Source organism: Metopolophium dirhodum, chromosome 2 (genome assembly GCF_019925205.1).
Source record: "Metopolophium dirhodum isolate CAU chromosome 2, ASM1992520v1, whole genome shotgun sequence".
NCBI lineage: Eukaryota > Metazoa > Arthropoda > Insecta > Hemiptera > Aphididae > Metopolophium > Metopolophium dirhodum.
In genome coordinates this window covers 10,260,857-10,284,344 of record NC_083561.1, presented here as the reverse complement: position 1 = coordinate 10,284,344, position 23,488 = coordinate 10,260,857, and the positions used below count along the sequence as shown (strand labels likewise).

The window sequence follows — 23,488 nt, the reverse complement described above, 5'->3', positions numbered from 1 at the left end:
TCTCCTGAGCACTTATTCAGGTGACGAATAACTTGATACGTTTGTTTAGTGGAGGGAAAAAAATAGAAGATTAAATTATGTGGAAAAACTGTAAATAAAACCAAGCTATCCCCTTGTCCCTGGGGTCAATAATTTATAAAGTCAACCCATTCAACTGAAATGTGATCGGTTCGAAAAGCTTTGTTGAGGTCACGAATGACAAATTTCTTTTTCAAACAATGTCGGGGTGAAAGGGGCCCCGGATAATATAAAAGAGGAGTATAATATTTTATTTTCTATAAACTCAATGTCGGACAGTCCGTAAAAAAAAATGTTTAGGGTCATTTTTGTATACACATAGGAGCAATACGATTTAATAGGTCCTCTTTAATTGCGTTTTATGTCAACCATTTGCATACTACATCCACGCACAGACCTATATAATAATATGGCGTCACCGCCGACGCATTTTCACTCCGCGAGTATTAACTTTATGCGAACAGCCAGCGTTGAATAATTGTGGAAAATTATAGCGTATTCTAAAAAGTATATAAACAAAATAATGGGAAAAAAAATTGCACATACAATATCTCGTACATAATGCCAATGCATTGTGATACGTGCACAAAGATATTTGATATTTATTTATTTCGATTCCAATGGAGTGCCGACCAGGGTACATTAATTTCCTCCCGTGGACAAAACAATTGCGTACACGCGATCCATCCCACATCAGCATGTAAATGCATTCGACCCTTTCGGTTAATCGTATTCTTGTCAATTTAAATGTGCCTATTCTAGAAATCCTAATTAATTTACCGGCAGTTGAATATATAGTTTTTATTATTTAATATTATTATTCCATCAAATAGATTAAAATATATTATAATCTATATAAGTATAATCTAATTGAAATTGAATAGGTCTGCCTAACGATACTCTGCTGTGCCTAAGCTTAGTGAAAAAAAAAACAATTTTTTTTGTAACCATGGCAGATTTTTGAAAAACCCCTATTTCGATCATTAATATCGATAACTCTAACTAATGGGAATATTAATAACATTTAAAAGTTGTTCGTGATTTTTTTTTTTAATACTGACAATGCCAATAGTTTCAAATTTAAACGATAAATTATTGCATTTTTAAAGTATAATGACAACGGCGATAAAGTTTTAAAACAAGATTGTTCGGATTATTTATGATAATAAATACACCGCAACGAACGTTAATGCAAGCAAATAAACTTAAAATTTGTCTTAGAAATATTATGTTAAAACCCAAATAAATACGATAACAAATCATTCGAGTATCTCTCGCGTTCGCTGTAGGTACCAGCTATATATTCTATTAAAACGGATGGGTTTACTTTTTTTTTTGTCGTTGATTAACAACTGAATCGGGACGAAATTCGGCAGATCAATCAACAAACGCGGCAGTAATATTTGTATATTTGGGGCTGAATATACTACAAAACCTACCTACTTAGTTACCGTATAGGAAGTAACGCACTGTTGGCTGTTCCGACGGCAAGTCAAAACGTTTCGTTATTATTATTATAATACATCCGCCGTGAACGTGCAATGTGCATCACGTACGTGACGATGTCTTGTGAATCGAAAATTCACGTGTTCTAACAGCGTTATGGAAAGGTTTTCAGACGAAATAACAAGGCGACACGAACTAAATAATCGCTTATTGCGTGTACCTACCAACACAGAATCGAGTCTGTGAGAAACTATACCTAAGTATATAGTATATTATAATGTCTTGTTATAATAAAACCGTCGAGTTTTGTGTGAAGAAACGGCAAAACTCAAAAACTATATTATATATATAATAAGTAGAGTCTACCTAGTATAGGTGGGATATAGGTAAACGATTTGGAAATAAATGTTTTGGTTTTTTTTTTTTTTATTATTGATCTTCAATACAACTCGGCAGCATAGGCCATTGGTTCACATGTCCTAATTATTACTGTTTAAATTATATACATTATGTTCTTATATTAACAATACGGTTACATTTTATCGATTAAATTAGTTAGTTTTAGAAATTTCAGAATTTTTATGTTCTGATCTGGTTTTGGTCCGAGGGTTACGTCGAGGGTTTGGGTCAAGTTGAGGTCCATTCGCTCCTGATCGTAAATAAATATTTGTGTGATTGACAATAATGTGTCATTATTTTATATTTGCGCACCTGCAGGTCTATATAAACACTGTCGGAAATGTAACGTTTTTGCAACGCGCACATGAACGCAAAATGTACGCATATGTTACGATAAAAACAATAATATATAGCTAAAATAATAGTGGTATTATAATAATATATAAATACCTATATGGAGCACACTCTTTTATATAGGTTGACAAACTTGTTTCGCCTTCGGTTGTTTATCGTGCAGGACAAGCCACTGGGCCCTCCTTCAGCTGCTGCGAGCCGTTAACGTACATCTAACCCTCTCAACGACTACACTCCCCTCACCAAACCATCGGGCATCGGGACGCAATAAAATACATCCACATTACATTTATCTATCTCCCAAGCGCAATTGTGTTTGCATGTCAAGTCTAAGAGGGGAGCAAAAAAGTGGTTCGCATCTGGGTAGGTTCCCAAGTTAAGCGCGTGACTTGTGTACTTACAAACTGTACATATACCGCCGCTGCTGCGCCGAGTACGCTATAAATTATTAACTTCTTATGTCGCGATTGGACTTGGAGCGCACAGACGGTTTGGTAAGGGAAAAAACGACGTTACAAAGTCCGCGCAAATAATTGTTACTAAACTTCGTGTACTTACCTATAATATTGAAATGAGAGTTATTATTATTATTTATTTTTATTTTTGTATATTATAGCAAAATAACTACATCGACCAAATAATACGCGTATAGGAACCCGCGTCATCGACTCTTTCGATCGCTCATTGAACTTTTTAATACCAACAGCCATACACTACTCATACAATAAACGTATGGTATACAAGCTAACGATTTATATGACGTAGATAGATAGGTACTTGTATTATTATAAATACATAATATCATGTTGGTCAAACGACAATAATATGAAATATCCTAACGACTCCATTCGTTTTTAATAATAATTGTCATCGTATTTTTTTTTTTTTTAATTCATTATTCAGTACAGTTTTGGTAGTTATACTCGGGGTAACGCCGGAATAAAGGATGGTGCAAAGTAAGCACAATATTATTTTCCATATTTCTCTCTATCATACGTATAATAACGCTAAATACCAGGAAATGCGAAACGAAAAGGTATCCCTATTACCATAAATAAACGCAATATTTTACAAGACCACTCGTTTTGTTACCAACGACCTATTTTATTATCACAATGAGACAACAAATTAATAATTCATTTACACTCTCGTACTATTATATACACATATATAGATATATATGCGTATATGTACCTATATAAGCGTAACCAAACTTCACTCCTATTTTATTTATATTTTTCTACTCAATGTGTTGTTATAGAATATTAAATTCGTTCCAAAGGACTATGCGAGAATAAAACATATTTGAAGACTTGAAGATAATTCATACTTTGTAGTCTATAATATTGTTTAATGTTTCAATAGATTTACATTGATTAATCACGTGCAAATAAGTTAATTTTCACTATAAACTATAATTTTACCTCAAACAAATTAAAGTTATTTATATCAAAAGATTTTTGTTTTTCCTCAAGAAAAATAAATTTACACCTACATGGCTACATCAAGTATAAACCTTATCACGTAATTGTATACATTGCTATTTATATAAATGAAAATGAAAATCGTTTAAACAAAAAAAAATAGGCAGGAGATTTAGAATTACAATTTTAATGAAAAAAAGGATCGTATTGTAAAAAAAATCCCTTTGCGTGTCCTGTTGATACTTTTCGATGATATAAATCAAGTTGGACCTTCCGATGAGTCTGCAAAGCAGTTATTTTTAAATTACGTACGGAAAATTGATCTGGAAAATACCATATACATTCATATCATAATATATATACCTAATAATACCTATTTTAACGGTATGCCATGTCAATATAAAAAAAATATTCACTGTTCCAAAATTAATGTTAAAAAAATTGTTTATCATTGGCTATTTTCTCAATTAACCTAACTTTCTCATATCCTTTGCTATATTTTATATTTTATATATTTTGTTATTTTAATTTATCATTTTTTCTTTTTTTTTATATTCTATATTTTATATGTTATATCTTATATGTAATATTTAATATTATCTCTCATTCTTACAATTTTTCTATTGTTAAAAATATTTATTTATCTGTATTAATCTTTTTTTTATTTTTATTTTTTCTCATTAGGTACTTCTATTGTTCATTCATCACTTACTGTGCTACTCATATAATTTAATGTATATAGTTCTTAATTAATTAAATATTATTACTCTCTATCTCTAACACAAGCTAAAAGCTTAAAAGAGATAGATAACCATGTAACCTAACGTAATATTTTTGTATCCTATGTAATTTATGATGGTTTTTGAATAAAAAAAAAAAAAAAAAAAAAATACCGTGTTCTGATACTTAAAATTACTTTTAGTTGATGTATTGCTATTTTATATTTAGCAAACGTTGCAAATTCGTTCTTGTTAATTTCAAGTTTTCGGTATAAAACTATCGTTCAAAGCCAATAAATTCTTTTTTTAATATACTAAACGTAGCTAATCAGTAATACGTGAATACAGAATTTTAATTTAACAATAATAATAGATTTTATTTACGTACCGTTTTCTACATGCTTGTTTGCTATTCTTGAATCTGAAACCAGAACAATTATAACTTATTAGTATAATATTGAAGTTTATTTTAGTTTAAACAAAAGTTTGTATAGCTATATAAGGTATTACTGTGCACACAATATAATTGCAGTCATTCTTTCCCTAAGGGCTTAGATAGTCAAGGTTTATTAACCGTTTTACTTTAACGGACAATATAAATACGATTCTGGCGAGTAATAATGAATCTAAAACATGCGTGTTTTGTAATTCAGCATTATAGATAACTTTTCTATTGGTTTTTATTTTTTTACAAATCAGAAGAAGTCAAATAAGTAATAAAATGTATAATATTCGAGCGATAGCTGATAAAATTAACATATTTCAAAATATCAAAAAGTATAAGTCGCGGAGAGGCTATAACTGAATAATCTCGATTATTGCAAAAATTATATTCAATTGTTATACAGATATATAAAAAATTACAAACTATTCATTACAAATGATTTTAGGAGCTATATACCATAACAGATATATACATTTTGAACAGTTCACTGCACACCCATAATAATTAATTAATCATATTATTGTAACAATACCCACGTCCCACATATACGCACAAGTTTACGTCATGAGTTGTGGTCTAATTAGTAATTACTATTTACTACATACTACGTATTGAATGAGCAACTTATATTGATACAAAAACAAAACTAAAATAGGTCCAGAATGAATATATTCATCGTACTACAAAAATATATTATATAAATAATAATATAATTAATTAAATAATAATTGTATGATTATAATTTTACAGTTCGGTTGTTGATTAGTAAAATATATAATATATGTATTATAATACCACCATTATTGAATTATTATTTATTACAATATAACAATAAACTTGGCTTATAATTGTCAAAGTTTATGTCTATCAATAAAATATATGACTATATTATATTTCTTTGAAAATCATTATCATAACTTTTTAAAAAATAATAATCTTTATACGTTATTTCAAGAGTATACATATATTATACGCGTGGGCACGACTGTTGTACGGTTTCCCTAGTCCTTACAAGCAATGATTTCAATATAAGTTTTAAATATATATTATTATCTTTTTCATTTTGTGTAACGTTTAAAGTTTAAATTTAAAAACTTATCATAAACGTTTTCACTCTATTACCATACCCGGTCAAATAACAAACTTCTTCAGATTAAAAGTATTGTTGTAATATTATATATTGCCTAACCGATAAAGTGTTTGAAAGTACTTTACAATATGACGCATAATTTTATTATCGCTCACTTTCGGTAGTCTAATAAAATCAAAAGTAATAGCGGTGACATTAAATAAAATCGGGTCTATTATAATATTATTATTTTAACGGTAAACAATAATTATTAATAAACGTCATCACTCGTAGAAATGTTTTTCCCGTGACTGCGATTTGGTTTTAGCGACGGATGTCACTGTAATAACTATACTCGTACGACTTTACTTTATTACGCAGATCGAGTAGTACAATATGGGTATACACATAGAGTATAAAATTGCACGAGAACTGCGGCATTTATGGAATAACATGTTGAAACCTAGTGACATTTTGAACGCTGTGCAACGATAGTACCTACCTACGTGATATCGATTTTATAAGGTTTTCCGGTCGAAAAAAACTTAATGAAATGTTAAAAAAAATAAAAACAATTGTCTGAACATCGCCAGCACACGCATTACAATATTATACGGAATCTCGCGCCGTTATGACTTAATCCGACACGGTATAGTCATGTGGGGAGGGGGTGGGGGTGGAAAGCGTCTGAAAATTGTTCAGTTGAATTACGACTAGGAAAACGACGTACCTAAACGACCCGTCGCGTCTTTATCATCGTATAAATGTATCATATATATATATATATATATATACCCAGCTAACAGCAGAAACGTGTATATAACGTGAACGCAGCCAATATTCGTCCAGCAAAAACTGGTCGGAATTTCTTTTTCCTCTTTCATTTTATCGTTCTTAATTAAAATTGGTAGAGCTGTACTATACACACTAACTATATAATAATAATACAACAACGATATCCCTCCTCCTTCCAACCTCAAGCCACAGCCAAAGCCGACGGCCCTATATACGACTGTAAACAGTACGCGTTTGTATACTACTTCAAAGCGGACGAAAAAATCCTGGTCTTTTAAACCTAATCAAACCTCGTTTAATGTTATGCATTTTAATTCGTGATTATTTATCCAAGAGGATAATATAATATTAAATATATACTTATATATATTTTTTTACATTTATACATTTAATTAGCCCTTTTTATAACGTCGAGGTTACCATGCAATATACTGTGGATTATGGGTCTGTTTTATATTTTTAATCGAAATTCAAAAGTATTTAAAACGTGGCATCGCGGGGTTCGTATATGAATACTGTAATTTTTTTTTTCAACTTTAGTTCTTTGATAACGTTAATGAAGTCGCTTCCGGATTCAATTAGAAAATCTTATGATTGGATTTTAAAAAAAAAATTCTGTACATACGTTATATTATTATATAATATTATTTTTATAACAAATCATATAGGTTTGTGCTGAGTTTTGTTTTTATAATATTATACTGCCATCGAGATTATAGTCTATATGGTACTTAATACTTTGAAACACACAATAATACTACAATCGTTTCATGATTATTAAACTGAGCAGTTAACCCATTGAAATTATACTGCAGTTATAATGCGTGTATCGAAACCGCATAACGCTTTTTTGTGTTTAGATTACACTATTACAGTATGTTCCGAAATCATTAAATTATCGCTATGATACTGAAATGTAATTAATAAGTAAGTGTTTATACTTTATATAGTTAGCACAAAGAATATAATATTCTTAGATTAAATAGTGGTCTAACAATAAACACTAACATAATTATGTATAGGTATTATTATGTAATATTTACTTACTTTAAGTTTTAATAAATAATATTTTTTTATCATATATTTGTATTAAATAACGTTTTTTTTTTTTATAAATTGATTTTTACTTATATCGTTACATAATATATTAAACAGTACATAATATGTTTTTTTAATAATCAAATTTGTCAACTATAAGTTTCTGTTACACCCTTTACATACCAATTATCTGTAATACTGATAACATGGTTTTTATTCGTGCAATCATACCCGACGTAAATTAATTAATTCTTATTTTATGTTTGAAGTCTTTTGATTACAATTTCCACCTTTAAAAAAACTATTCAAGACATGCATTAAATCGTGTTGAAACTTTTATTTGCAACGTATTTTTCTAAGGTTATTTGTTTGAATAACTCTAAGCTGGTATTGGATTTTGTTACATCTAACTTTGTTGTGTTGTTGGTAATAACGCAAATGCTAATCTCAAATCGCACGTGAAAGCTTTGTTTTTTAAATCCGTTCGTTTGGTTTCAAAAAAAATTATATATATATTATGTCGTTATATCATATATTATATATTAGCGCTGTATAGATACATAACACAAATTTAATTTCTGGAAAGAATCATGTAGTTTATTTACCCTAGCGAAAATACAACAAAACGCATAGTATATAATAGAAATAAATTATAAAATATATATATATACTAATAATTATTATTGCTTGCTATATTAGAACTGGAATTTTAAAGCCCTAAAAATCACAAAAATGTCCAAAAATAAAAATGCAAAAATGTCTTGATAATTTTAAATTATTCACTTTGGAAATGCGCATTTCTTACAGATTAAAAAAATATTAATTGCACTATGTGGATATCTCTTATCAATATCTTGGTTTTTATCAGTATAATAAATTTTGTACTAAAAATATTTACTAAAAAAAAAATTGGCAAAATGTTCCAAAAACTTGAAACATAAAAATATTTTCTAAACCATGGAATTTGTCAATAAAAAAAAAATAATTTAAACAATCTTTAAATTAAACAAGATCTCCTAAAACACATTTTCCGCTTGAAGAGCTATATACAGAAAAAAAATCCCTGTACTTGCTATTTCTTAATCATACACCTATAAAATAATAGTTTTGAACATACGTTTTCTTGATATCATTTTGAATGTATCATATTCATAACTTCTGAAGGTACAATAATATAATAAATTACAACTAACTTCTTCTAGAAGAAATCATATAAATATTTTTTATCAGATTCATTGTGAATTGTTGTAATTGCTATTTGGAATTTGTAAGCCATCAAAATCTAAACAATTAAGTTCATACATTTTAACTTGTTAATTTGAATTTGTTCAACATGACTTTAACTTAATTTATTTGCCTAAAAATCAAAAATAAACTTATGTTTATTTCAATATTCTCAATAAAGTAAATTTTGATTCCTAATTTAATTGAATTGAAAAAAATATCAAGCACTTGGCTATCTTCGTGGAACTAACATGTTTCTTGTTTTAAGGATTAAGGAACGTAGCAACAATCAGAACCTTCGTTGTTCTTCTGGAAACCTTATATTGAAGTTAAAAAATCATAAAGGTGAATGTACTAATCAATAAATAAAATATGCGCAGCCTGGAGCAATCGCACAATTAAAAACCAATGACGGTTGAGAAAGAGAAAAAAATACGAGGTTTTCAAAACCGTATTAAAGGTCGTTTATTTTAAGGATTAACAATAAAAACGTAGATATTTGCTCGTTTATTGAATTTTATATGCCACGGTGTACGAAATAAGAGAAGAGCTGCGCGCGGTATTTATTATAGACACCCTATGCAAATAATGGTGCAAAACACTAAAGAATTCCAGGAATTTTCTTTTGCTTAAATAATGTAGATTAGTATTTTTAATTGTCCTATAAATGATGCATGTTTTAGTGAGTTTACGCGTTCTCGTTTAAATATTTTTTTTTTTTTGGATCAATGGTCTGTATATACGTATATTTAATCTGCCCTATATATCGTGTATATACGCGCGCCTTGTTATTATGTACATATGAAAAACAGGCAAAACAGCATGTTTGTCTTAAAACATTGTTCACTGATTATAATGTCTGTATTCATTTCTAAAGATATAAAATAATAAAATATTATAACTGTCGAGAGATAATATGGTAATCGATTCATCTTCGCTTTAACTTTCTAAAACGGATTTAAATACATTTTTAATACCAAAGTATTGTATATTTCCATATAATCGGTATTTAATTATTTTTATATCGCTGGCAGGAGATAATATATTATTAATTTATATTTATTGTTCAAGAGTCCAAAACAGCTTATGTCATAGCAGAATATCGTATTTTATCAATTTCAAATTATTTTTCTTTACTTTTGGTCATAAATCAAAAATATGATTAACTTCCCATGATAATATCCTAAACAAGTTAGTGAACAATCACAATAAATTGATAATAACCATTAAGCAGCAATATTAGACTTATAAAAAAAAAAAAATCGTGTCATAAAATATTTATGGAATATGATTAGGTAAATTATATTTATTACTGTTGGACAACTTTAAAATCGTGTTTCATTATCTACGTAATTTATGATATTGGTATTATAGAATTTTTACCAAATACGATCCCAGAAAACATTTATCAGCCTACCTAACTTCAATAATTATAATTCACAAAACAATTTTAAGTAATATTGTAAAACCCATTTAAAAAAAAAATCCCATTTATGATTTAACTTTATAAATTCGAGTTTGAAAAAGTCCAGTAATAACTTTCTAGTTATTGTACGTTATTAAGTTATAAAAAACTTACTTACCGAGATTATAATATTAACATTGCACTACTGAAGTACCTAACACGTGCATAAATTTTGTACACCGTATTAATATTTCGTATACACTTTGTATCCCGGAACTTTCTAAATTTATTCATTTTATCAAAAATAAAATAACACGTTCTCGTTTCAGAACGTCCATGATATCTACTGATGGCGATCAATATAAATCCTTACGAATATAAAAATATAAATTTAAAAATAAAATGGCTAATCGAAAATCTAGGGCATAATTGTGTCGAGTTAAGAGGGCAGCGTTTACATTATAATGGTCAGTTTGATTGTATTTCATGGTAAAAGCGTTAAAGTGGCGCAATTGGTCACGTCCGCCAGTCACATGCCTCGTGTATTATTAAAACATCTCTATTCAAATCATCCAAAGTGAATATATTTTTTACGTGAAAGTAATGCACTTTGAAATGCAAATAAAATTCAAATGGTCTGTCAATACCATACGAGTGAAATATTAAAAATTATGTACACTTGAATAACAATTCAACTCGCAAATCCAGTTGAAATTTCATTTGCGAAAATGTGTTACTGATATTAAATTCAAGAGTTCAAATAGTTCAATGATTTGATTTAGTCGTGCAAAATGCTGAAAAAAAAACATTTACAGTTTACGCACATTATTATTTTTTTTCTAATACGGCATATTAATGACCGAGATGAATTTCAGCTTTAGTGCCAAACTCATCTAGAAACTCAATACCTGTCCTAAACAATATTCGTCCGTCAATTTGTTATTTCACCATCGAGTACGAATTGTTCATACGGACACATAGTATTTTTTAATTACAGGACAAATATTTGGCTTTTGCTTGTACACTAACACCAGAGAGTGGATAATTTGAAACATAGAGGAAATTAAAAAACATTACCGGTACCCTAGTATATAGTGAGCTTAATAATAAAAGAAGATTAGAGTGGGTCGACCATACCTGACCCAAATACGGTTGTTTAATACACATAGTACTAAGAAATAGCTCAACGGCAAAAAGACCACTAGGTTGCCTCAGGCTGAGTTGGGAAGATCAAGTTGTGTTAGACGTGCACGTCATGAAGATTTTGAAACCGGATGTTGAATGGCAAGACTTGGCAAGAGATAGGGATAAATGGCGGAAAATACATTTGTCAGTATGGTCTTAATGTCTGATAACTAAGAAGAAGAAGAAGAAGAAGAAGAAGAGGAAGAATTATAAGCTTACAACAGTATGCACAATATTATATTTAGTAAAGTCGCTAAAAGTAAGAGTTTAAGAAATCAAGTAAACTTCATAAGTTTGCAGCTCATATGAGTCATTTTCGTTACGGACTATAATAGATATTGACGAATTTATAAGTACACAAATATACGTTATAGTATTATGACTTTCGATGAAATACCTAGGTACCTATATATTATAGTAAAACGTAAACTATGCGATATACGCTGAAAATGATAAAATACGATTAACTGACAAATGAATGTTCAGCGAATAAAAAGTATAATTTTCTGATCTAAGAAAGTATAGTATAGTACCTATGAAATATTTGTTGTGACTTGAAACGAAAAAAACGAAAAAATATTAGATAAGAAATCTTCTGGTCCGAGTATTATAAAATAAATTAAAAATTGTGGAAATTATAAACATATTACTAGGTCATACTACTAGGTCACTAGACCGATGAGGTATAAATATATTAAATTTACATCTAATAAAAACAGATTTAATGATTTAAATAGTAAATAAATGTTTACGACTAGACCCATATCAGTAAAAAAAAAATAATATTTTTAGGTATATATAATATGAGTAACTTGTGTTTTTATAATATGTACTCGTATAAATGCCTAGTAAATCTGTATATAGAAAACAATGTTCTACTAATTATTCTGCTAGAATTCTTAGAATTGCATAAAATTAAGTAAACTCTAGTAAATCCATTCCCTGCTTATGATAACATCCACTTTGTTCATCGTTATCTGGCATTATGACTATTTCCACGAAAAATAGAAATACGACTTACAGATCAAAGTTACCTAAACATGCCCTAACATAAATTATCATCCGATTTGGAAAGTATGTAAATGAGTATGTAATAAATCCTTGATAAAAGTATATTATAATGCGTTGGTGTAATATTATTAAACAAATTGACAACGTGCTTAACTTTATTTTTTTTTCAATTTATCTTTTTATGATGAAAGGTATGATGTAAGCCGTTTTCTCAAACGGAAACTCAACTAAAGTAAGTTGTCAATCGACTCTAAGTTATCAAATGTTATGAAGACGGATGATATAATATAAGTCTACTGGGAATACCTACCATTGTTAGTAGACGAGACACATAATAAATTGACTGTACAAAAGACAAAATAAATATAATAATATTATATGGTAAAAATAACAACTTTGTAAAAATGTAACCAAATCTATATGAAACAGTGCAGTAGTGGTCGTATAATATTATACAATATATAATATTTTCTTACATTTTGAACAATTTTGTATTCATACTGACCGACACTCATAGTTGAATAGTTCATTAAAATAATCATACCACGATCTGCAGCACAGTGGAAAAAGATTTACACAAAGATTGGCTTGAAATATATTCATGAAAATGTTTTTAAAAAACCATGATTTGTGTTAACATTATCAGATTTCAAGTAAACAATCGTCATGTTGGTTGTGGTAAAAACATCATATTGAACTGCAGTCGTGGTCACTATTTAGCGGTATAACTATTGGGTACACTATATGCTTACAATATTATATAGAGAGATGTGATCGTCGAGTAGATGCGATGCCAAAGTACGCTACTGAGTACTTGACTATCATCATATCGGATATGGCCACTAACATGTTATTAGGTGTCGATGGGATGAAGAGTAGATTTTAATCTGCACCGCAAATTTACTGGACTCCGCGTAGTGTAATCAAGTTGTAACGTCAACGCCGGGCCAACCCTCCCCCTCCACCGTTTCCACCTCATAACATAGTTTTAGAAACAAATTTCTAAAGCACAACATCTTAACAAACATCACGTTTATAATATATTCATTGTTCATCGATCATATTATAATGTATTTGTCTATTATGTATTTTCAGTAATATTATATTTCCGCTTATATTTTTGGACCGCTTTTTCGATCAAACATTATTTATGAGTATAAAAAACGTCATTATCAAACCAAGAATACATTTCTCACTTCAGTATTAGAATCTAAACTCGGTGCTCGTTAGTAAAACCATAGTCAGTTATTAATCAATCATTCGTTGTACACCATAAAATTAGTTAATGTTCTTGAATTCTCGATCGAACCAATTAAAATCAGTAACGTTTAATGTCAGAAAGGATTTCACATTACAAATTTATATTGTTTTGTGGTAACCGACCGCTTGTAATTTGCGGCTAGTCATGCAGAGATAATTTGAGTTACGAAGAAAAAAAGGTTGATTTTTAACTGTATTAATTATTATGATACGATCGAATTTAAAACGGACACAATTTGTCACAAAATTATGTATGAAAAAAACATGTATTGTGGCTTATTTTATGTTATTAACATACTGTTGTGGAAAACTTCGAAAAAATTTTAACTTGTCACAGCAAGAGTATGCATTATATTATATGAAGCACCCATGAAGCATGCTTTTTAACACTTTTCTTAAGTTTGGTTTCACGTCTGTCTGTGATCAAATCTTGCGCGCTCGATTTGAGGCACTTTTTGAAGATGAAAAATTCTGAAAATTGGTATAGACCTTGGTCTTGGATGACAATACAATAATCCGTTGTCATTTTGGGACATGGACCAAAAAAAAAAAAAAGGATTGTCCCCACGACGTCGCCGTAATATCTCTCGCAGATATTGAACTTTCTCTCTTCCCCAAAAAAAACCGCAACCTCTTACGAAGCTTAACATATTTCTTAAACGTTTAATAAAAATATTTACTTTCAACTAAAAAGTAGAAAATAAAAAATAAAAAAAAAAATTTTAAAAACACACTTTTCCATAAAAACATTTAAAAAAAAATTTTAAAAATTGCACTAAAAAGACAAAAATAATTCTCTGTACTTAAAAATAATGAAAAATTTATTGATGAAAAATTTAAAAGTGTGTGGTGCATCATACAAAACATTAAAAGCCGAGCTAAGTCTCACATACACTTCTTTGTTCAATCCTGTTTATAAGATAGTGACTGGCAGTATATGTCAAGTATAAGAGCAAAATAATGAAAAATTTACTGATGAAAAATTTAAAAGCCAAGGAAAGTCTCACATACACTTCTTTGTTCAATCATGTTTATTAGATAGTGACTGGGAATATATGTCAAGTGTATGAGCACCACACACTTTTAAATTTTTCATCAATAAATTTTTCATTATTTTTAAGTACAGAGAATTATTTTTGTCTTTTTAGTGCAATTTTTAAAATTTTTTTTTAAATGTTTTTATGGAAAAGTGTGTTTTTAAAATTTTTTTTTTTATTTTTTATTTATAGTACACCAAGGTAATAATGTTATATTAAAATTTAATATTATATTTAATATAATTAAAATTATAAAATTTAAAGGTTATTCATACCTACATGCAAGTTTTTGAACCGTACCGATCGTTATATTTTTAGCCAATAATAATATTATATTGTCCATCAAAAATATGTGGGTGTAGCTAATATTTTGTTTTTAATATTGCTTTATTTATGTGATATATCTCATGTATGTAAACAGCAAAGGTGTACATTATTATTTGATTTTACGGTATTTATTCCGGGTCACGCAAACGTAAATCATTCGTATATATTTACCTGTCATTTAAAAGAGAACAAATATACGTGCCTATCCGTGATTGGTCATTTAATTTACAACCACCCAGTAAATTCATCAAACGGTTATGCAATTTTAAATTCGTAAATGTATTTAAGTGGTTATAAAATCAAAAGAAAGAAAACATTACCCATGCGCATATTTAAATGTACGAGTATTAAGACGTATTATCACTAAGGTAAGTATTGTGTACGGATTTAAACTTTTATCGCACGTGTACGTGTACATGCTGGTCTCAGAATGTGTATAACTGTATACATAAATGCATATTATGAATATTACTAAATAAGCTACTGAACTTTTTGATCACATTCCATTATTTGTTCCAGGCGAAAACGCCAACAGAGCGAATCGCTTTTAGCTTACAAAATTGTAATATTTAGGATAAATGATAATCCGACGTGGTTGTTTTTCATTACTGAAGCCGAGGGTCAGAAAATCCTTAAAGTGATTACATAGGTTTCTCCACACAATATTACACGCCATTTCAAAATTATCTGGACAATTCGGCGTAAATAAAGGGATATAAATGTACGATGCAGTGGTGTGGCTGGCCAATATAATAATATATGTGTTATGTTCTCTATAGGTTTTTACATTTAGGCTTATATACATGTATACGCACTGTGCGGCGGTTTAATTCCCGTTAAGCCAACGGGCGTATAATCTGTGCGTGTGTCGAACGTTTCTTGGGGATTTTCTTCAGACTGCTGCTGCAGGACGCCGAGGAGGGGGCCAACCGACGTTTTCCACACGGCCGAGTGGAAAAAAAATAAACTCCCTCGCGGCACATCCCGATCGTATTTGAATTATTCGTATTTAAAAAAAAAAATGCAATCAGCCACTACACTCCGGGTCAAGAATTTTACTCGACTCGTAAACCGATCTCCGCGGCGTGTCATGGTAAAAATAATTCGAAATTGATTAGTTCGTGTCATGCAACTGCGTCTCGTTGGTTAATACGTTTGAAAAAGCCGTACGTTAATTATCGTACGCACTATCGTGATAGTATATTATTATACCGTACGTAATATATTGTATCTTATGGTGACAATAAAATTATCCGAATGTGTGTGCCAATCGAAAATGTAACGCGGTCATTTTATCGAACAAAAACCCTACACCGAATAATGTCAATAGACACGATAAACATTAGTCTTCGGAGCAATTCCGTTTCCAAACACTTAGCCAAATGTTTTTCTATTGACAATTGTTTGGGAATACGAACGTTTTAAGGTTTATTTTCTGTAAATTTCTCCTGTCTATAGAATATATATTCCGAAGATTTTATTCACTGCAGTCTACAACAGATTACAAAAACGCATCATAAAACGTTCACGTATAATATTAATATTATGTAAATACCACTCATGAATATTTGAGTAGCAAACTGTTAGCTAATGTATTTAATATAATACATATTGTTTAAATTTTTTGGACATTCGCAGTAGAGTAAAACACAAAAATGTCGTCCGTCGAGTACCTAATCAGAACTAATATTTTTTAAAATAACATTTAATTTAATTTTCTAATGCACATTTACAGATCAAGCACAAAAGTAATCTATTTAGTTCATTGTTATCGCATTGTTCTATGATATTATTGACTTTAGTGAAAAATAAAACTTCGGTAGGTTGCAGGTAAATGCAGCATCGTTTCCATTCTCTTCCATTAATCCGTGTCGTATATATTATATAATAACAATAGTGTAATACATTATATAAAACCGATGATCGAAAACTGGAAAGTGTATATTATTAATTATTGTATTATACGCACATTCATCCGACTGGGGATTTTCGAAAATCCTCTCCACATTCGATACCATTAGCAATACACACAAACTCACATTTCGGGGGCTTCATTCGCGTACCGACTACCGATATAATATATTGTATAGCTATAAAGTATATCATTCAACGCGACGGTTTGCGAGATTATGATATTTGTGTGGCTAGTCAATTAAGTCGATTGACGCTGCCTAAAACAGTATATTGAAACTAGATAATTCGAAGTCCGATGACACATTTGACCCAATTTACAACAGCAACACCAATATGTTTTTTATTTTTTTTTTTCATTAATTAACCCGCGGCAACTTAGGTCATTGGGTGGTTATTTTTAACTGTGGGGGAGGCAATATGTTATTATTATATACTATTATGATGATGTGCTCAATGCTCATTTTAACAAGTAAATTTAAATATTATAATAAAATATAAACGGTCAGATTATTTATTAGGTATTTTTCGCGTACAGGGGACGGCCATGTCGACGATGTCGACGAGGAAGATGGTCCTTGAAACTCAGAGCCGTCCTATCACCAGTACATGCTTACCACTCACAACCGAAAAGAACCAGTTCCTAGGTACCGAGTTATGTGTACGACAACTGGGCTTATATTTTCAACGAGCAGTAGTCAGTGCGTTCTTCTTTCGATTCGCATTATCTTTGTCCTCTATAGTCCGTAGGCAGTGGGTAAGTTTGCACACTGCAGTAATACTAAATTATAGTGTATAGTGTACTTGCTCAGCTCTCAAATACAAGACCTCTCGGATAACCCTCCGAAAATCAGATGGAATTCTGACAATGTCATCGGCACTTATTAGTGTATGAAATTCATCCAGATAACTTAAAACGTGTATTGTTTTTAGTTTAGTAATTTTTAGGTTATTAACTTATAAGTTATTATAGTAGGTACGCAATACTCGTATTATAATCATTGTTGGTGCATTTATTTTCCTCGTCCTCGATGCACACTGAAATATTGTTTTGATGTAAATGTGTTTATAGGTTTTTTTGTCATTAAAATATTATTCTTGCCATCTAACTATAGAAGCCACTTGCTCACAATTACTATGTACGTTTTATTAATTCGTCTATCGTAATTGGTATAGGTTTTCTGGTTTATATTGATTAGTGATGACTATAAATTCTGGTCAATCTGCTGCTGCATCGGCCTTTCCACCGTCTCTACAGCCTGTCAAATCATGTTTTAAGGACATTTTCACTCTACGGAGACCCAATACGCTCTTTTTTCAACGACATTAAACGCCTGTGTTAATAATGTATGTGTCCTATTCCGAGCGCAGGTTTAATATAATACTTCTTTATATTTTCTGCAGCTTGGTTTTTTAGTGTAATAATATTTAGTCAGCGCACAAAAACAAATACTCGTTACTAACCTAACCTGCGAATAGTGCACAAACGCGTCCTGTGGACGTTTGTCATCAACGTGTTTTTTTTAACGTGGAATCAAATGCACTAAAATTAGTATAAATCCCTTGTGCACACATAGACGCTTGCTGTGTGAAGTACAATCCGTTGGGCTTGGGTTACGTTCACGTGACGGGAAATATAATTAATTTACTGAAACAACGGCTAACTAAAACTTCCCTTGCACAAACACACCCGCAAGTATATACATTTTGAGTAATACACATTCAACAACGTAAGTATAATATATCGCACGTCCCGGCGGCGGCGAGCCGTTGAATGAACTCTTTGCGTGTGACGATGAATATTCCACGCGAAAGCTTTACGAAGGATGGAATATAGAAGTGGTGTCGGCGAAAAGGCGACAGTAATTAAAAATACGAAAAAAAAAATGGTTAACCACGAAGGTTTTTGTTTTAATGCGTACGCACTATACGCACGTCTATGGCGTGACATTTAAATGTGTTTATAAAAAGTGAATTGCTCCTTTTCCCCAAACTTCATTCAACCGGGATTCAATTTACTAAGACAAAAGAAACACTCAAAGTGTAAATGGACTACAATAGAAAATGTGCACATTTATATTGAATTGTTTTTTTAATGCCGTAAAACAGAAAAAAAAATTGCCTCAACAAATGGAGGAAATAAGAAAAACGCCGTCTATCACATGATGATTGGGACGACAGCTGATAGCTAATACACTAAGAGCATTTGTTTTGGCTGCTGCAGATCCATAAACCGATCAGTGTGGGCACAGGAAAAATACAGAGCAAATCAACATTGAATACATTTTATTAAAAAATCATAATATAACATATTGAAGTGCTAACAGTACTAAAAAAGGATTGTTTTAACAAAATAAAAATTAATTATGAACAAAGTACACGTATTGGGCGAGGTACAACCGATATCGATTCACCAAAGTAACAAATGTAGAAAGTGTTCAAACTCGAGAAAGTTTTAAAAAGTTATTCAGAAAAAAGTTATGCGTGGACGAATTAAAAATATCAAGTTCTGACACGTACGTAATCACCACTATTTGTCATTACAACTTTTTACTAAAACTAAAAACTGCTTTTATAGGTTATAATAGTCGATATAAGAACTTGATCGAACTAGTAATAATATTGACGTAAATGACTATTATTGAAATGTAGAAGAATGAAACGATATAAGGTAAGTTCCAAATAAAAAAGACGAGTTGACAATAGAATATTATAGATATATAAAGAAAAAAAGTGGGCAATGGAGTATGGAAAGCGTGATTTTATATTACTTCAATACAAAGACGATATTAATTGAATCGCTCGCAACACTTGAATTAGGCTCCGTGAGTACAATATACAAAGCTTTTAACTTAATACTATGTAATCTTTAGATATTTTGTGAATACTGCAACATGTATAATTATACACCATAATATAGTCCCTTCTTCCATTACATTATGCACAGCTGTTGGCTTTTAATCTGTCACATGCCTTTAATCATTGACATGCAACTATTCAAGTTTAATTGTATGACACAATTCCTAGACCGTATTAACAAATTATAAATAGATACCTCTAAAGGACATAATTAAAATAGTTTCCTACATATTCATCACACGTGAATAAAAAATTCTCAAGTATCTTTAATTTTGGTACAGTTACTGTACAACTGCGCGTGATTAATATTCCTTTTAATGAACAATATTATTTTAGCTCAGTAAAAGTAGCCGTATACTTTTCTAACCTCCCACGACGATTTTTTTCTTTCGAACTATATTTACATCATAATATAATAATTCTTAATGAATAGTATAGTTAAACCTACTAGTGAATCTATAAATCTATAAATGAATAAAAATTAAAATAGAAAATTAACACAATTTGGGCTTATTGGATAGTAAACATCTAATTTTTATTCAGTTTTGGAGCTCATGCTTATTATAATTTCCTAAAAAATAAATATTATTTTAAAAATAAAATCAAGTGCCTATTATGACTTGTTGGGTAGTTAACTAAATATTATTATGGAGTAAATTCTTGAGCGTACAATACAAACGTACTAGACAATATCTTTTTTTTATTGTTCAATGCTTATTCTTAAATGTTTTTTGGGTAATAATTTTAAGAAAGTACTTATGGACTAAACATGATTTTTATGTTACCTTTTTTGGATATGCATTATTTATTTAAAATTATTAGTATCAATTATATTAATTAAATAAAAAAGAAACAAAAAATTAGTTAATGCAGATAAAATTTAAATGATTTATTGATAAATCATAAAACCTCACTAAGATAAGAAGTTCATGGTTTTTGTTTTGTTTTATAAACATACGTGATAATAAGAAAGTCAAAAAACATAAATAATAAAATCATTTTTTTTAAATAAATTATGTTACAATCTGTTTACATGAATAAAACTAATAAGTAATAAGGATGATGAAGAGAAAGAGTTCATAACATGAAACATACGAAGAGGAGACCATTCAGTAACAGAACTTCAGAAACATAATACAAATTTTAAATAAAACGACCCAAAATGATATATAAGAATTTATTTTGATGTATCAGTAATTCACGAATGTTATGAACGCTGTGTCGGTTTAAACTAATTGTCTATATGTTTGTAATTTAGTAATTGATAAACTTTTCAAATAAATAACTATTGTTATGCAATTTTATTTCGCTATGATTATAAACTGTTCAATCTACGTATAGTTTTCGTTCACTAGTAAAAATATGCATTATTCATTTTTTGAAACAATTTATGCATAAACAAGTTTGAATGTATTTTTTATTCTGTTTTTGGTATTTATGTACCAATCACGACTACGCTCAACTTGTGTCAGGAGAAGACATTGTAAAACTTCTAAATAGACGACTGTCCGATATACATACAAATCGTATCAATGTACTGTATAGATACAGTGGGGCCCATTAGGTTTTTGAATAAAATATAAACATATAAGAGCCAAAAGGTAGAAACGGATTCTACAAATGAAAGATACAAATATATAATTGTGGTGGGGATTTAAAATATACACATAAATATATTAACAATATCTCAAAAATAAATGTATTTATTTAATGACTGAGAGCGTATGAATATTATATAAAAAAAATTAATGTTCGTAACTATAAGTACAGACCCAATTTGTATTCATGATTTTTTAATAAATAATGTTGCAATAGGTATATTATATTATATTCTTTAAAAACACATATTTGCTCAATACATTATTGCTCAGGTATATTATATAAATTTATTACGTTAATCCAGATCATATTTTTCTTTAAAATATTCCTTAAAGATATAAAAGATTTTTTTTTCATTTGAATAATTATATTATTCATTATGGCATACAAATATAAGTATACAACGAGTATAGGTATTATATATTATAAAATCAAAAACTGTTATTATACTATAAAAATTTTTTTTTGCTATGATTGTTTATGAAGATTTTACAATAATTGATAATAACACGACTAAATCCTAACAGAATTTGAGTAAATATTACGTTAAATTAATTCACGAGAATTTAACAATATACAGAATGTAAAAAAAATAAAAATTTTAATATGATACTAGGTATACTTTATAAATATGAACAGAAAAAAATTAATTTAGATATACTAGATTCGTATGCGACATTTACTACATGAAAATATATACATTTTGATGTGCGTAACCACTTTAAAGTACACGTACAGTTGAAAAATCGTATTATATTATTATTCTAATAAATATTATCTGAATGGGCAATATATACCAATAGAGTACAAACATAAATATATATTTATAGATTTAGTTTTATAATACTCATTTTTAAGTATAATGCGATAAAAATTGGAACCCATAAATATTTTAAGTCGTAAATATTAGTTAAATTGATATAAAACATATTATTCTGTTTTACTTTTAAGATAAATAAATCTCTAGAACACATTTAAAGCTATAATATTCGCATATAGGCATATTATTTTAAAATTGAAAATATAGTATGAAAAAAAAAAATAGTAATGCATTTATACTACATTAATATAAAAATGTATAATAAAATCACGAGTTTTATTAAAAATTAGAACCGTGGCCAAATGATGTGTAAAGTTTGTAATTAATTAAACTTTTGGTTAAGTAAAAACAAGGTATGATAATAATATTCAATAAAATCAATGATTCACAGTACCTAACCATTGCTTATTCTAATAAAACGTGTACAACAAGTATTTAATTAAAAATTGGAATTTAAAGTACAATTTTGTCATTACAAATGAAAACTTTAATTACATTCATTCTAAGTTATTTTTACATTTTTATTTATTCGTTATAGATATTTTATGTATTATAATTATTTTATTTTATTTTACTTATTATAACAATTTCTAAAAAATAATAATCAATATAATAACTCATTATCCAACTTTTGAAAACCATACTATTGAGAATAATACCGAGAAAACAGTCGCACAACAATGGTGTACCTTAAAAGCCTATCCATAACGCCGTGAAATATGATTTTATTTTTAAATGTGCATTGACAAAGGCAAATTCGTACCACAATATTAATTAATATGGAATACCTATAAGGGAAACTCGGACAACACAACTGCAATGAACCGAAAAACCTTTCTAGAACTTCATGTCAGGACGTTTATTATAGTAATAGTTGTACATTTTAATCTTATTAAGCGACAGAGCAGAAGCAGTTTTTGTATAAAACCTTGCGTCACAGGAAAAACTTTCACACCTCGTAAAATAGTCAGATTTTAATAACTTTTTTTATTTAAAAGATACAGTCTTAATACAAGTCACACTGAACTCTGATTTAAAAAACTCTGTTTTAAGAATTTTTAATAAATGTTCAAATAATCTGAAATTGTTGAGTACTTTGAAATGTATTATTTTGCTGGCGTTATTTAAATTTAATTAAAAAAT

The 23,488-nt window shown here is 29.2% G+C and overlaps 1 protein-coding gene across 3 annotated transcripts in view; it reads right to left on the bottom strand.

The window, feature by feature from the left end:
* LOC132939151 (protein artichoke) overlaps nt 1-23,488 on the bottom strand; it is a 241,829-nt gene that overhangs the window by 103,185 nt on the left and 115,156 nt on the right. For 2 of the 3 annotated variants that reach the window (XM_061006176.1, XM_061006177.1), the window contains one exon: nt 4,749-4,781. The gene's annotated coding sequence lies outside the window, so the exon portion shown is untranslated. Of the gene's footprint in view, nt 1-4,748; nt 4,782-10,514; nt 10,666-23,488 lie in introns of those variants that run through there. The other variant, XM_061006178.1, reaches the window with a different exon arrangement.